At 35.5% G+C, this 13,466-nt stretch overlaps 1 protein-coding gene across 15 annotated transcripts in view; it reads left to right on the forward strand.

Annotated features, from left to right (window-relative positions):
* The window catches only part of LOC144321967 (uncharacterized), a 381,290-nt gene that overhangs the window by 64,352 nt on the left and 303,472 nt on the right, over nt 1–13,466 (forward strand). The gene's annotated exons all lie outside the window — the stretch shown is intronic.

The raw sequence follows: 13,466 nt of genomic DNA on the forward strand, positions 1-13,466 counted from the left end.
AACTCATACAACAGTAAAAGGGCTATTGTTATTTGTTCCTGACATGGACTGTTGACTAAATGTTCCCCATACATGTACTTATTTAAAAAATCCCTTATTATTTTGATCTCAGAATTTATTGTGATACAGCTTTTTTTTTTAGCTTATTTATTATTAATTATTTCTTTTCCATTTCACATTGTAATGTAAGTTCCATGAGGGCAAAGGCAGGAATTTTATCTTTCTTACCTCTGTAGCCCTACCATCTAGCCAACTGCTGACTCATAGTAGATTTGTCTGAAAAAATGAAATAGATCTCAAAAATACATTTGGAGTTATTATGTTACACGGAACCTAGATATAATAACCATGCCATTTTCATTGCCAAAACTACCATGAATAACAACAAAAGTCTCCATTGACATTATCAACCATTTTATTCTCCAAGAGTTTACAAATTCTTTGATACTTGCTTTTAGAAAAGAAGATGAATGAATTCCTGGTTTAGTTTCTATTCTAATAAATTACCAGTCTTGCAGTTTTCTATATAATTCTTAGCAAAATATGTAATTGAAAATCAATGAAAAGGGTCATTCATAATTAAAAAAAATAAGTGAATTTCTTTCTGTGCTGGTTAGAGGAAGATTTGAAGCTGCTTATCTATCTCTGTTCTCAACATTCTTTGCTTTTGAGTCAATTTTAATTGTTTTATATTTGTGTACATATATTTTGAAGAATTTAGCAAGTTAGATAAGAAAATAGCTAGTTTTCAAATATCATAGTTAGGTGGTCAGCATTGAAAATTTCATACTGTAAGATTAGAAAACAGGTTGATTTACTAGTAGAATGTGATTAGATGACATAAAAATCAATGGCAAAGTTTAATATAGGTCCTGAATTTCTTACTTCTGATTCTCTTTCTTCTGTATCTATATTATTGAAGTGTCACTGGCTTTAGATTTCTGATGATAGTGGACTTTAGACAGCCTGTATTTGCAAATTTTAGTTATTAAATAATTTTTGTATAGATTTAGTATTGTAAATTCACCTAGCGTTTTCTCTCTTAAGAAAGTGTTTGATAAATTTATTGAAAATAATCTTTTTTAATATAAGCAATATTGCCTTAAATTAGTTATTTTGTAGAGTTTAGAGATAGGGAAAGAGTATGAGATTTGGGGTCAAAATCCTTTGAGTTTAAATGCTGTTTTATTTGTTAACCATTGTTTTGCTCAAGACAAATTGATAAAATATTTTTGCCTTCCTGTTTCTTTATCTCTAAAATAATGATAGTAATCACTGCCTTTGACTGTGCTTGTGAAGAATAATTTAAATAATGTTTATAAGGTGCCTGATGCAGACAGGGACTCAAGTGTAAAATTCTCTTTTTTCTTTCTAGAATATTAATAAATGCATTTTCTTAATGATATATTTTTTGTTATATCAGAAATAAAACAAGAAGATTGTGGATTATGCAGACCACTAAATTGCAAGAGAAAGAAAAAAAGAGGAGTTCAGAAGAAATCAGAAAAAAAACAACAACCCTATTTTCTTTCTCTAATGCATTTCTTCCTTACCAAGTTATTTCCATGATTCATGAGACCACGCTTTTAAATGGTTAAGATCTTTCACGATTTTGAGGTCTGCATTCTTTTTTGCTGGCTGTGGAAAATGTGTACATGTTTCAAACTTTTAAATTATGCATATGTTCAGTACACTTTATTTAGTACCTACTATGTGCCAGGGACTGCACTTAACATTGGAAGTACAAAAATCAAACTATATTACACCCGCTCTTAAGGGACTTGAAGTCTATTGTCCTGGAAAGAGTGTAACTCCAATAGCAAATGGAGCATTTGGGGCACTAGGCCTTTGCAGTTTTGAATCTCTGATTGAGCTAACAAGAGCTTCTGATTCCTGATTTTAGCTTCTGATGCCCACTTTTTGACATAAATTTTTTGGTACATTCAAGCATTTACATCTTAAACCAAATGCAGTGTGGCTAGATAGAAGATCAGAATCTCTAATGACTGCTGTGATTGATTACATATGGTTTTCCATAGAAGTAGGCTTATAAAATGACTGGTCACAAACTCTGGGTAGTAAAGAGCAAGAAACTGAAAAATATTCATGAAGAAATCTGGATTTATAGAATAATAAAAAATCTTATTCCTATTTACTCAATATAACTGAAAGCCAGCACTATCCCTTGAAATTTTAGAATTTTTGCCCATCTCATCAAATAATAGTTTATCCCAGATAACAAACAAATCATTATAGTTGCATCCTATAACTTGGGTGAATTAAACTTTGGGTTTTATTTGAATTTTACCTAAAATATCATTCTCTCATTTGTATTCTGGAGTTGAAGAATATAATACTTTTCTTTCCTTTTCACTTATTTTCTTTTTCCTTCTTTATTTTTCTTTTTAAAGAAACCTAATACTTCATTACTGCTTTAAGAAAATGTATTTTGGGAAAAGTATATCCAACTTAATTCAGATTTTTTACTTTTTAGTCTTAATTATAGAACTGAATGCTACTTCCTCCAAGAGAATGTGAGAGTAACTATAGCAAATAGTATTCTCTGTGTACATTTATGATATTTTAAGCCTTGAGTAGTCATGGGTATTAATTTCTACTACATATAATACCATACATATGGTATATGTATGGTATTATTACATACATAAGGTATTATTACATACATAGTTTAAACAAAATTTTTAAAGAGAATTTACAAACCAATATTATTTGGCAGTTCAGAGAAATTTAATTATTTTTGGAGCATAGTTTAAGTCTCAAACATTAGAAATGCTTGTGCAAGATATGGTGCGGATAGGTAGATATAAACTATTCTTTGCAGACAAGTTTTTAGAGAATTACTATTTTAATTTAAAATGTGTGTACTTTCTCATTATACTGTCCTCATGGTTTTGAATGTGGACATTTTTTTTCACTATAGGTCCATGCAGAGCTCAAAGCTGACTAATGATGAAAATTCTTTGATGTAGCAATTAATGGAGAATCTTCAGAACTATGACACACAGATAAGTGGCTTACACTATTGATAGTTTTTGTGATTCATTTTTGAGAAGAGAGACAAGATGAGGAATACAGCCGAGCTTTGCTCTACAGTCTGTGAACTTCCATAGGCATGTTCATAAATATGTTAGACAGGACTATTAAAATTGTTACTCATAGCTTCATGCAAATTCCTTTTAGGGCACATAGATCTGTAAATTCTCTTGTCTTACTCATGCTTGGTCATGTTGGGGTCTCTGGAGCTACCACTCCAGATCAACAGAAAATTAAAAGCCACATTACATGTGTGGTCACATTTTTGAAGTTTTGATTTTACCCCCAGGATTTTCTTCTCAGGATGAGATCTTGTCCTGGAAGGGAGCCTTTCTGGCCAGTTTTGATATTTTCCATAGGCACATAGCTTTAGTTTTTTCCAGTTTTCCAGTAACACCCTTGCACTACTGACCCACTAATGGAGCGGGATGTACAGTGCAAGATATGAAGGATAGTGGATCATGATAGTGGAGAAGAAAAAAAGCCATGAATTTTTTTAAAGCTAGGTTTTTTTTGAGGGTTTTAAATGTTTTTAGCATAGAAATACAAAGGTAAGACTTTGCTAAAAAAGGATCCCATTGGCAATTAATTGAACAGAGAACGGTACAGGGTGGTTCAGCTAAAGACAGAGAAAGAACGATTCATAGTAAAGATCTAACATCTGAAGTTTTACTTTCCCTTTCTACAAATGCAACATGGAATTTCTTTGTATAACATTAATATATATATATATATATATATATATATATATATATATATATATATAAAATATGTTATATATATATACACACACACACACACACACACAATACTGGTAAATGAATATCCTCAATAACCATCCACTACAGCACTGTCCCTTTTTAGTTTTATGAATTGCACTTTTGATGTCTTACCTAAAATCAATTTACCTAACTGGAGACTACAAAGATTTTCTCCTAATTTTTCATCTAGATGTTTGTAGCTTTAGGTTTTGCATTTTATTCTATAGCCCATGGTCATTTTGAGCTAATTTTTGAAGATGGTACAAAGTAAGGGTCAAGGTCCATTTTGTTTACCTATGTTTGTGGTTGTCCACCACTATTTGTTGAAAGGAATATCCTTTGAGCTGCTCATTTGTAGAAAATCAATTGACAGTGTATGTAGGGATCTATTTATGGAGTCTAAATTCTACTCCATTGATCTATATGTTCATTTTTTTTCTTCCAGTACCATAGTATATTGATTACTGTGGCTTGATGTTAAATTTTGAAACGTGGTAGTATAAATCTACCTTCTTTGTTGCTCTTCTTTAGAAGTGTTTTGATTATTCTACTTCTTTTGCTTCACCATATACTTTTGGAACCAGTTGCCAATTTCCATAAGAAATACTGACAAGATTTTAACTGGAATTATTAAGTCTATAGGATAGTTTCCAGAGAATTGACATTTTACCAATATTATGTAATGCATGATCACAATATATTTGCTTATACTTTGTTTCTTTAGACTTTTTTTTTTAATTTTATTTATTTATGATAGTCACAGAGAGAGAGAGAGAGAGAGAGAGAGAGAGGCAGAGACACAGGAGGAGGGAGAAGCAGGCTCCATGCACCGGGAGCCCGACGTGGGATTCGATCCCGGGTCTCCAGGATCGCGCCCTGGGCCAAAGGCAGGCGCTAAACTGCTGTGCCACTCAGGGATCCCTCTTTAGACTTTTAAAATTTCTTTTGTCAGGATTTTGTAGTGTTTAGTATGCAAATCTTTCACTTTTTAAAAAATATTTTAGCTAAGTATTTTAATGTGTTCTGTACCTTTCAATTCTAGCCTACAGATTCACTGTTGATTTTTGTATATTGATTTTGTATTCTGCAAATTTGCTGAATTCAATTATTAGTTTTAGTAGTGTCTTTGATAGACCCCTTGAGATTTTTCACACAGATAAACAGGTTCTGCATCGATAAAAAAGCATATGGATTCTTCTTTTCCAATCCATATGCTTTTTTTCCTTCTTACTTCATTATACTGACTAGAACCTCAATAATAATGTTGAATAGGAATGATGACAATGAACATCCAGTCATGTTCTTATTTTGGAAGAGAAAGCATTTAGTCTTTCACCATTAAGTATAATGTTAGCTATAGGGTTTTGAAGAAAATTACTCTCTCTTCTCAGTTTGATGAAAAATTTTAACATGAATGCATGTTGAACTATGTCACTTTTCTGTACTTGTATGATGATTTTTTCCCCTTTAGTCTGTCGATACTATGAATTACACTGTTAAATTTCTGTATATTGAACCAGCCCCCTCTTGCTAGATTATAAGCTCCAAAAGGACAAACAGTGTTGTACTTGTGCTGGTTCACACTGGCTTGTGAGGATTGTTAATAGGGAATTTTGAATTTTGAGAATCAGTTTTTAACCCTTTAGTAGATGGAAGTCAGCCATGGTGGGAGTTTCACATAATAGAAATCAGCAGGTGCTACCAATTAGGCTTTGCTATCTCTTGTTCTGGTTATTTAATGCTGCCTATCCATCCATCCCAAAACTTAATGACTAAACAGCATTTATTCTAGTTAGTGATATGTCAAGGCATAGGGTTTGGGGCCTGCCAGTGTCTGTATATGTGGGTTCCTTTCAATGTCTGATGGGCAAGATGAGGTCTAGGGGCTGGAATCATTTAAAACTTCTATCAGTCACATGTTTGGGGACTTAGATCGAAAGGGGTGTGTGTGTGTGTGTGTGTGTGTGTGTTTATGCACATGTGTATATTTGTGCATAGAAATATTTTATGAGGATCCAAGGTGGAGGAGGAAAATTGTGTATATGGCTCCATGGAGAATCTTCAGGTTCTCATGCTGGTGTTCCTGCTGCTACTTGCCAACCTTATCTGATCTATGATCCTTGTAAATATCATCACCAGTGGGCAACTCAAGGAAGTATAAGTATAAGGGGTGGGAGATGGTGTTGTTTAGTCAGGCTTTTCAGGTATTATCTGAGGATTCCTTAGGTGCATATTCCAAGAGAGAGAAAATCAGTCAGAAGCTGTGTCATCATTTATAACCTAACCCCCCCAATCATACAACATCCCTTCTGCTGAAATCAGAGGCCCTGGACTCTTGATGGCCAGATTCATCCTCACATCACAAGAAAACATGTGGGGTGGATTTACAGATGCAGAAATATTTGGGAAATACAATCTGCCAGTTCACTAATGTATCCTAAGTGTTTATGTCAATGCTTTGTACAAGGGAAGGACTCAATCAATATTTGTGGAATAAATAAATAAACATTCATTCATTGTGCTCAGCTGACATTAAATGGAAATGAACGTGTCATTCTGCCTGGAAAGATCGTGGTCTGGAAAAATACAGAGGCTCATCCCTGGTCCCCTATGGTAACTAGACCATCCCTGGTCTAGTTTTATGGTAACTCAGGCTATTCATCGCTGAGATTTCTTATTCTCTTTAATACTGTTCAGAGTCTGTTGGCTCCACTCATTGAAAGGAGTAAATAAGGAGTAAAAAAGCATTATGTAATTTTATTTTTTCTTGAAAAGTAACTGGAAAGGAAATGAAAAACCCTTCTTGGTGAAACACAATAAAGTTAAATGTTTAGGGGCACTGGATGGCTCAGTCAGTTAAGCGTCTGCCTTTGGCTCAGGTCATGATCCCAGGCTCCCTCCTAACTGGGGAGCCTGCTTCTCTCTCTGCTCCTCATCCTGCTTGTGCGCTCTCTCTCTTGCTCTCTTTCTCTAAAATAAATGCAATCTTTAAAAAATAAATATTTAGTAACATTTTTATCTCACTTTAGTCAAGGGAAAGGTTTTTTTTCCTCCACATCATCACCTGCCCCTTCAAGAGTCCAAATTTGTTCAAGTGCTTGGCCTCTGGATAACACATTCTACAATCTGAGGATGGGTCTGATGGAGCACATGGAAGGCCTGAGTAAAGTCCTATCTAAGTAGGTCATCACCTGATGAGCTATGCATGACCTTTGGCAACTGGTCATACCAGAAGGTTATGTATATAATACCACAGCAGGGATACTGCTTGGATTCCTGCCCTTGATATGGTTGGTGCTACTGTGCTTTGTGTCTTGCTGTTTTAACTGTGTCATTTCTCTCTCCTTAATTGCCCTGGTAATTGGAATCTTTAAAATCTTAGCTCCAAAATTAGGATGAGAGAATATTCGATTTGTGCCACTCTGAATCTCCTAGTTCCCACATTTTAACCTTAAAATTCTTGAGTTTTGTAGTAGAGGGTTGTAGCCTTCATTTTGGTTTTAGAGTAATTTGTAGCTCTTTAGGCTGGGGAAGTCAGTGAGGTGAGTATCTAGGAGCGTAGGGACCCTGGTTAAACCAAGGAATTCCCACACCAGCAATTAGAGATAAATTCCTGGTAAGAGCACATGTGTGAGTGGGCATACCCGCTCATACTCACATATACATGTGGTATCAGGTTACAGGAATGTTTTCTTTATGTGCCCAACCCATAGGATTACCAAATAACTTATCTTCTAAACTAGAGTATGTCTGAGAGTTAAATAAGGAACTATTGGTAATTATTTGCTGATAAGAAGCATAAACCACTATTGTATTGGGCCAGTTGGAGCTATGGTCACCCTAACAAGAACCCACTCATATGATTCACAGCTTCAAATGGAAATGACAAATGTTTCCTTTTAATATTACAGTCCTTCATGAATGGCCATGTTTTATCATTTTTATATTAAGTGTCCTGCAAGAACCATGTTGGCTAGTTGAGCAGGGATTCAGATGTTGGGCAATTTCTAGTTGAATAAAGTTTTTCAATTTTTAAAAATATTTATTTATTTTAGAGAGAGAGAGAGAGAGCATGAGTGGGAAAGGCAGAGTGAGAGAGAGAAAATCTGAAGCAGACTCTATGCTAAGCACAGAGCCCTCATGGGGCAGGGATTGTCTCATGGTCCTGAGATCATAATCTGAGCAAAAACTAAGAGTCTGATGCGCAACTTGCTGCACCCACTAAGGAACCCCTGCTAAGTTTTTAAAAAATAAATACCTTTGGGCATGCATTTCTTCTTAGGAATAGTTCAGAAACTATGGCAACAATGTGACATTCTTTGAAACCATCTTGAAGCAAAAGAAAATATCAGAAAATAGGCTTTACATGATTTCTGTATTTCCAAAATATTTTGAATGTATTGGCCAAGACTGCTATCTCTGGAGACAGATGCTTGTAGTGCAACCTAGGCTCTGACATCTGCTTAGTTGTGTGGTCTTGGGCAAGTTATTAAACTTTCCATATTTCCACTGCAGCAGCAGTTAAGTTGGTATAATTCTAGTACTTCATACGATTGTTGTGAAGATTAAATTGCTCCATATGTCAAACAAGTACAATACCTGGCACACAGTAAGGGCTTGATTTAGCATTTATTATGAGATCCCTTGCTTCAGTGAATTGCATTACCACCCAGAGTGCTCTGGCCCTAAACTACCCATTTGATTTAGTGCCAGAGCAAGAAACCTGGAAACCATGATCATATCCTCCTTTTATCACTCGTCACTAAATTTCCAGGTAATTGCCAGTTATTAGTGTACTATTTGTTCAATGAGCTTTCCTCACTCCCATATTGCTTGTCATTGATGCAAGGCTTGATCTCAGGAACCTGAGATCATGACTTTAGCCAAAGGCAGACACTTAGCTGACTGAGCCCCCAGGCTCCCCCAGCATGACTTATATAATACATAATATAATAAACCGCTTTTTGACATAAATCCTTTCAGTGGCTCCTCATCCATGGATTGGCTTTATTAGATCCTTCAAAATTTGACTTCTGCATACTTCATTCCCCCACCTTATTTCTAGTCACATTTTCCTCCTACTTGCAGACCAGCCAGACAAACCTTCTTAAAGCTCCATGAAAAGCTGCCTTACTTGAACCTGCCTTTCGTGTAACACTGTCTTTTTTCCTCTCTTTCCTTACTTTGGCTTTAAAATGTCTTTTTATTGTTCAGGTCTCAGTTCAGCTGTTATTACATAAAGAGCTATTTGGCTCACTTAAGTGAGGCTAGGTACCCTCTTGCTGCCTTCCCACATGGCCTATGCATCTTTTTCTCAGAGCACCTTCTAATAGGAATACAGACAGTGCATGGTTTGATGCTTCTGATAGAATATAAACTTCTAGGGAGAGGCTGGAATCAGTTCTTTGTTGTACTTATACTCCATGCACAAATAGGGCCCATAGTGTCTATTTGAAAGTTGCTGGTTGAATGAATGAATACAAAACTGTGGTGTTGCTTAATGAATTAGAGGAAGAGATTTTTATATTGTTTTTTGGCTTCTTAAAAGAAAAATGCTAGTATCTCTTTCCTATAAATTTTAAGGCTTTTCTCAAATGACCTTTTAAAGAAGTAGGGGTTTTCTACTTAGAAAATCCATATGATGAAATCAATTCTTATTAAATTTGTAGAGTTGTTTAGAGATAAGGAGACAAGAAAGCATTAAAAAGTTAATTAAGGAAACAAGAATTTGTGGAAATGTTGTGTCATCCCTGAAATTGCAAAGATAATTGAAAATACACTAATTCTAATGCCTTGTTGTTATATATTCTTTTTGCTTGAATGTACTATTCCATTAATCTGTCTTCCCTTGTTCTGGAGCCATATTTCCATAGAGAAGCCTGAGACAGCTTTATGTGGAATATCTAGCCAGATGGATGCCTCGCCTAGAAAGAGAGAATTCAAATTTTTATCTGGCAACAATGAGAATACAAAACTATAGCTCATGATTACATGTCAATACTGGACAACTGAGGACTTGTTTATGGTGAGATTGAAATACTTTTATTTCAGGATATTAATAAGCATGAAATTTTGTCTCATTTTATTTAAGGAATACATTCTCATTACAGAAATAATTCTTTTTATGGGAAATTAATATCAAATATCCATTCCTCTAAGGCTGTGCTGTCAGTATGTCAGCCTGTAGCCACATGGAGCTACTGAACACTTTAAAATGTGGCTAGTCCAAATTGAGATGCATTCTAAGCACAAAATTTCAAATACTTTGTTAAAAAATCTAAATTATCACAATTTTTTGTGTTATTTCAATAATTTTTATGTTTTTTTTATATATAATCTGTTTATTGAATTAATATTTTGGATCTCTTGGGTCAAATGAAATATCTTATTAAAAGGGGCACCTGGGTGACTCAGTCAGTTAAGCATCTGCCTTTGGCTCAGGTTGTGATCCTGGGGTCCTGAGATAGATCCCTATGTTGGGCTCTCTGCTCAGCAGTGAGTCTGTTTCTCCTTCTCCCTATGCCCTCCCCCCCCTGACTCATACTCTCTCTATCAAATAAATACATACAATCTTAAAAAAATAAAAAATTAAATTAAATTAATTTCATCTTGGGGTGCCTGCATGGCTCAGTTGATTAAGTATCTGACTTCAGCTCAGGTAATGATCCCAGAGTCCTGGGATCAGTCCTGCATCAGACTTCCTGCTCAGGTGAAGCCTGCTTCTCCCTCTTTCTCTGTCCCTCCCCCTGTTTTGTGCTCTTGTGCTCTCTCTCTGGTATAAATAATACATAAATAACTTATAAATAAATAACTTATTTTATTAAAAATAAAAGTAAGTAAATAAAATCTTTAAAATTAATTGAACCTCTGCATTTTTATTTTTTAAATGTAGATACTAGAAAATTTGAAATTATACAGGTGGTTCACATATTTTTATTGTAAAGTTTGCTCTAAGTGGCTCAATTTTATAGCTTGTTTGTGTGCATGGGTCTTGAAATAGCTTGAAATAAAAAGAACCTCAGGCCAAGCACTGTGAACAAAGCTCACAAAGCTAGTGAATACATTTATGTCATTACATGCCATAATTAGTCTGTACTGTAGGTTAACACATATGAGTAGAATTTCTTTTCTTCTCTAAGGATATTTCTTTTTTAAAAAAAATATAAATAGTATATTTTTAAGTCATCTCTATACTGGGGAGCTCAAACTCATGACCCTAAAATCAAGAGACACATGCTCTCCCAATGCAGCCAGCCAGACACCCTTAAGGATATTTGAATCATGCCTGTCATATGACCTCATCTTGTGCAAATCTCTGAAGGAAGCTGGGAAATTGTAACTTCTGTTGTGCTAACATTGGACCTTTACTATTGATCTCCCTCTTGTCTTTGGGAACAGGGAATCAGGCTTGGGGACACCTACCAGGGAACTTGGTGGGTTGGCAGGGACTTGCCTACTAGGGGCAATGTGTACAGCAAGGCAGTCTGGAGGTTGTGGCAGGGGAATCTGAAATCAAAGCCCAGCAGACAGCCTAACTGTGCCCTTAGTAAAAAGAGTGAAAGATTCTGCAGAGGTTGCAACACTTGGGAACAATGGAAACTAGACTGAAGTAAGGATAAACATGGGTGACAGACAGAGGTGGAAAAATCCCTTGAGCTTAGAGGACCAGAGGCAGATGGTGTTTTAATGGAGCATGGGTGGCCCTGAGCTGCATGCAGAGGAGTTGGGAGGTCATTAGACATCAGCCCCTTTCAGACAACCAGTTACTATTTGTATAAGTGTAACGTATTTGAAAATAAAATTTGTATTTGATACAGAAAGAGTGAATCTAGTTTATGGGTTGTGTCAAGCAGTTTTCTGCATTATGAAATTGAACCAGCAGTTGTACATAATAAAAAGCTATGGCTGTGCCCCACGTAAAGCTGATATCAAATGTGAGCTTTTGCTTCAGAATTCTTAACTGAGCTGTCTTGTATTTTGCTTTTCATTTTGCCACTGTTGCCAAGTGTCAGCCTCTGAGTTCATTTATACACAATATATGGTTTTCCAAAGTAGATAATAAACCACTGGTTTGGTAGCTTTTCAGCAATGTACTCCCATAGCTGCAGAAAACAACTACAACAATAATCTGTGTGTGTTTGTACGATTTTAATTCTATTTAAATTTACTCTTCTCAGATGTAGCTTTAGTATAATCAATTTGTGCATGCTAATATTTTTGTGTCTTAACCTGTTCCTTGGTAATTACTCTAAGAATGATGTCAATTACCTGTTCTGGTTCTCTCTAGAGGGATAAAGTCATTGAAAATGAGTGATTCATTGAGTGTGATAAGAAGGAGGTTGAGGTGGAATATGGTTTGGGAAGAGTTTTCCATCAGGGTGCTGCATTTTAATTTGGGGTAGGATTGCTCAGGAGATAAATTTTTATCCCTTTGAAATGGGAAAAATTCTTCATTAATGATGTCTCTATGAGGTCATGGAAGCATACTCACAGGGATGTTTTTTCTCCTTAAATCTCTTAGGCAAAGATTGAGGAATTAAGTACTCTGGCTCATAGAATCAGATGGAGGCTGAGGAAACAGCTATTAGACTTCTTCATTTAGGTATCAGCATGATAAGGCCAAAGAGGAAGTCAGAAGTTCTAGAACCATCTTTCTGGAATTTTGGTAGAGACTTCCCTGTGGCCAATCTTGCCTCTGTTTTGCCCATACCACAGAATTCTTACTTCTCCAAGTCCCCTTGGGTGTCTGGTTTCCCACTCCAGTGTCTTTACTTTCAGTCTTTACTTTCACAGCATTGAGGACCCAATTGGGTACATTATGTTAACCCAATTCAAGCCCAATCACAGATGGGTTTTGTTCACTTTCTGTGACTAAAGGCCATAGGAGCTCTTGCTCCATTAAGAAAACATGGATTCTAGAATCATACAATAATTTGGTTAGAATATGTGCTCCAATACGTCCTAGTTAGGCAACTTTCTTAATTTCTTTATGTTCATTTCCCTATCAAAATGGAATTAAAAATAGTACTTTGCTTAGAGGGCTGCCATGAGGATGAGTGAAGATTAAATGAAAAGTGGTTAGCTAGTTCCTTGCCTATAATTACTAACAAATGCTGGTTAGTGTTGTAATGGAAGAAAAAGAATATCTCAGCTCACTGCCACATCTTTGAGCTCCTTCTGAGTATGCAGTGTCTTGACAGTAGGCAGTCGATGGACACATATAAGCTGAGGCCATCTTCAGGGAGTCCTTTGTCCTCGCATACTAGCACACACTGTAATACAAGTCCTCACATACTGTACACACCATAATAAAAGCCTGTAACATTAAATTTTTGTATATGCAGAAACTCTGGAATTCAGTTATTTTTAATGAAATTCCCTCTTTCTCAAAGCATCAATCATGAACAAGTTTAAAAAATTAAGGCTGCCTTAGAGACCATCAAAGGGACTCTACACTGACTTATATTTATCATTTCTATATATTTGTCTTTTCTCTTTTATTGAAAAGCTTGTGGATAGTCAATCATGCCAGAAATTGTACACTCTATCACTTCTATCAAAGCCTTTGATACGAGACACAGAAACAATTTCCTGATTGGAGGTTTGTTTTGTTTTGTTTTTTTCCATTGTATTGGCATAATTTCTGTTTAT

This window comes from Canis aureus, chromosome 10 (assembly GCF_053574225.1).
Source record: "Canis aureus isolate CA01 chromosome 10, VMU_Caureus_v.1.0, whole genome shotgun sequence".
Taxonomy (NCBI): Eukaryota; Metazoa; Chordata; class Mammalia; order Carnivora; family Canidae; genus Canis; species Canis aureus.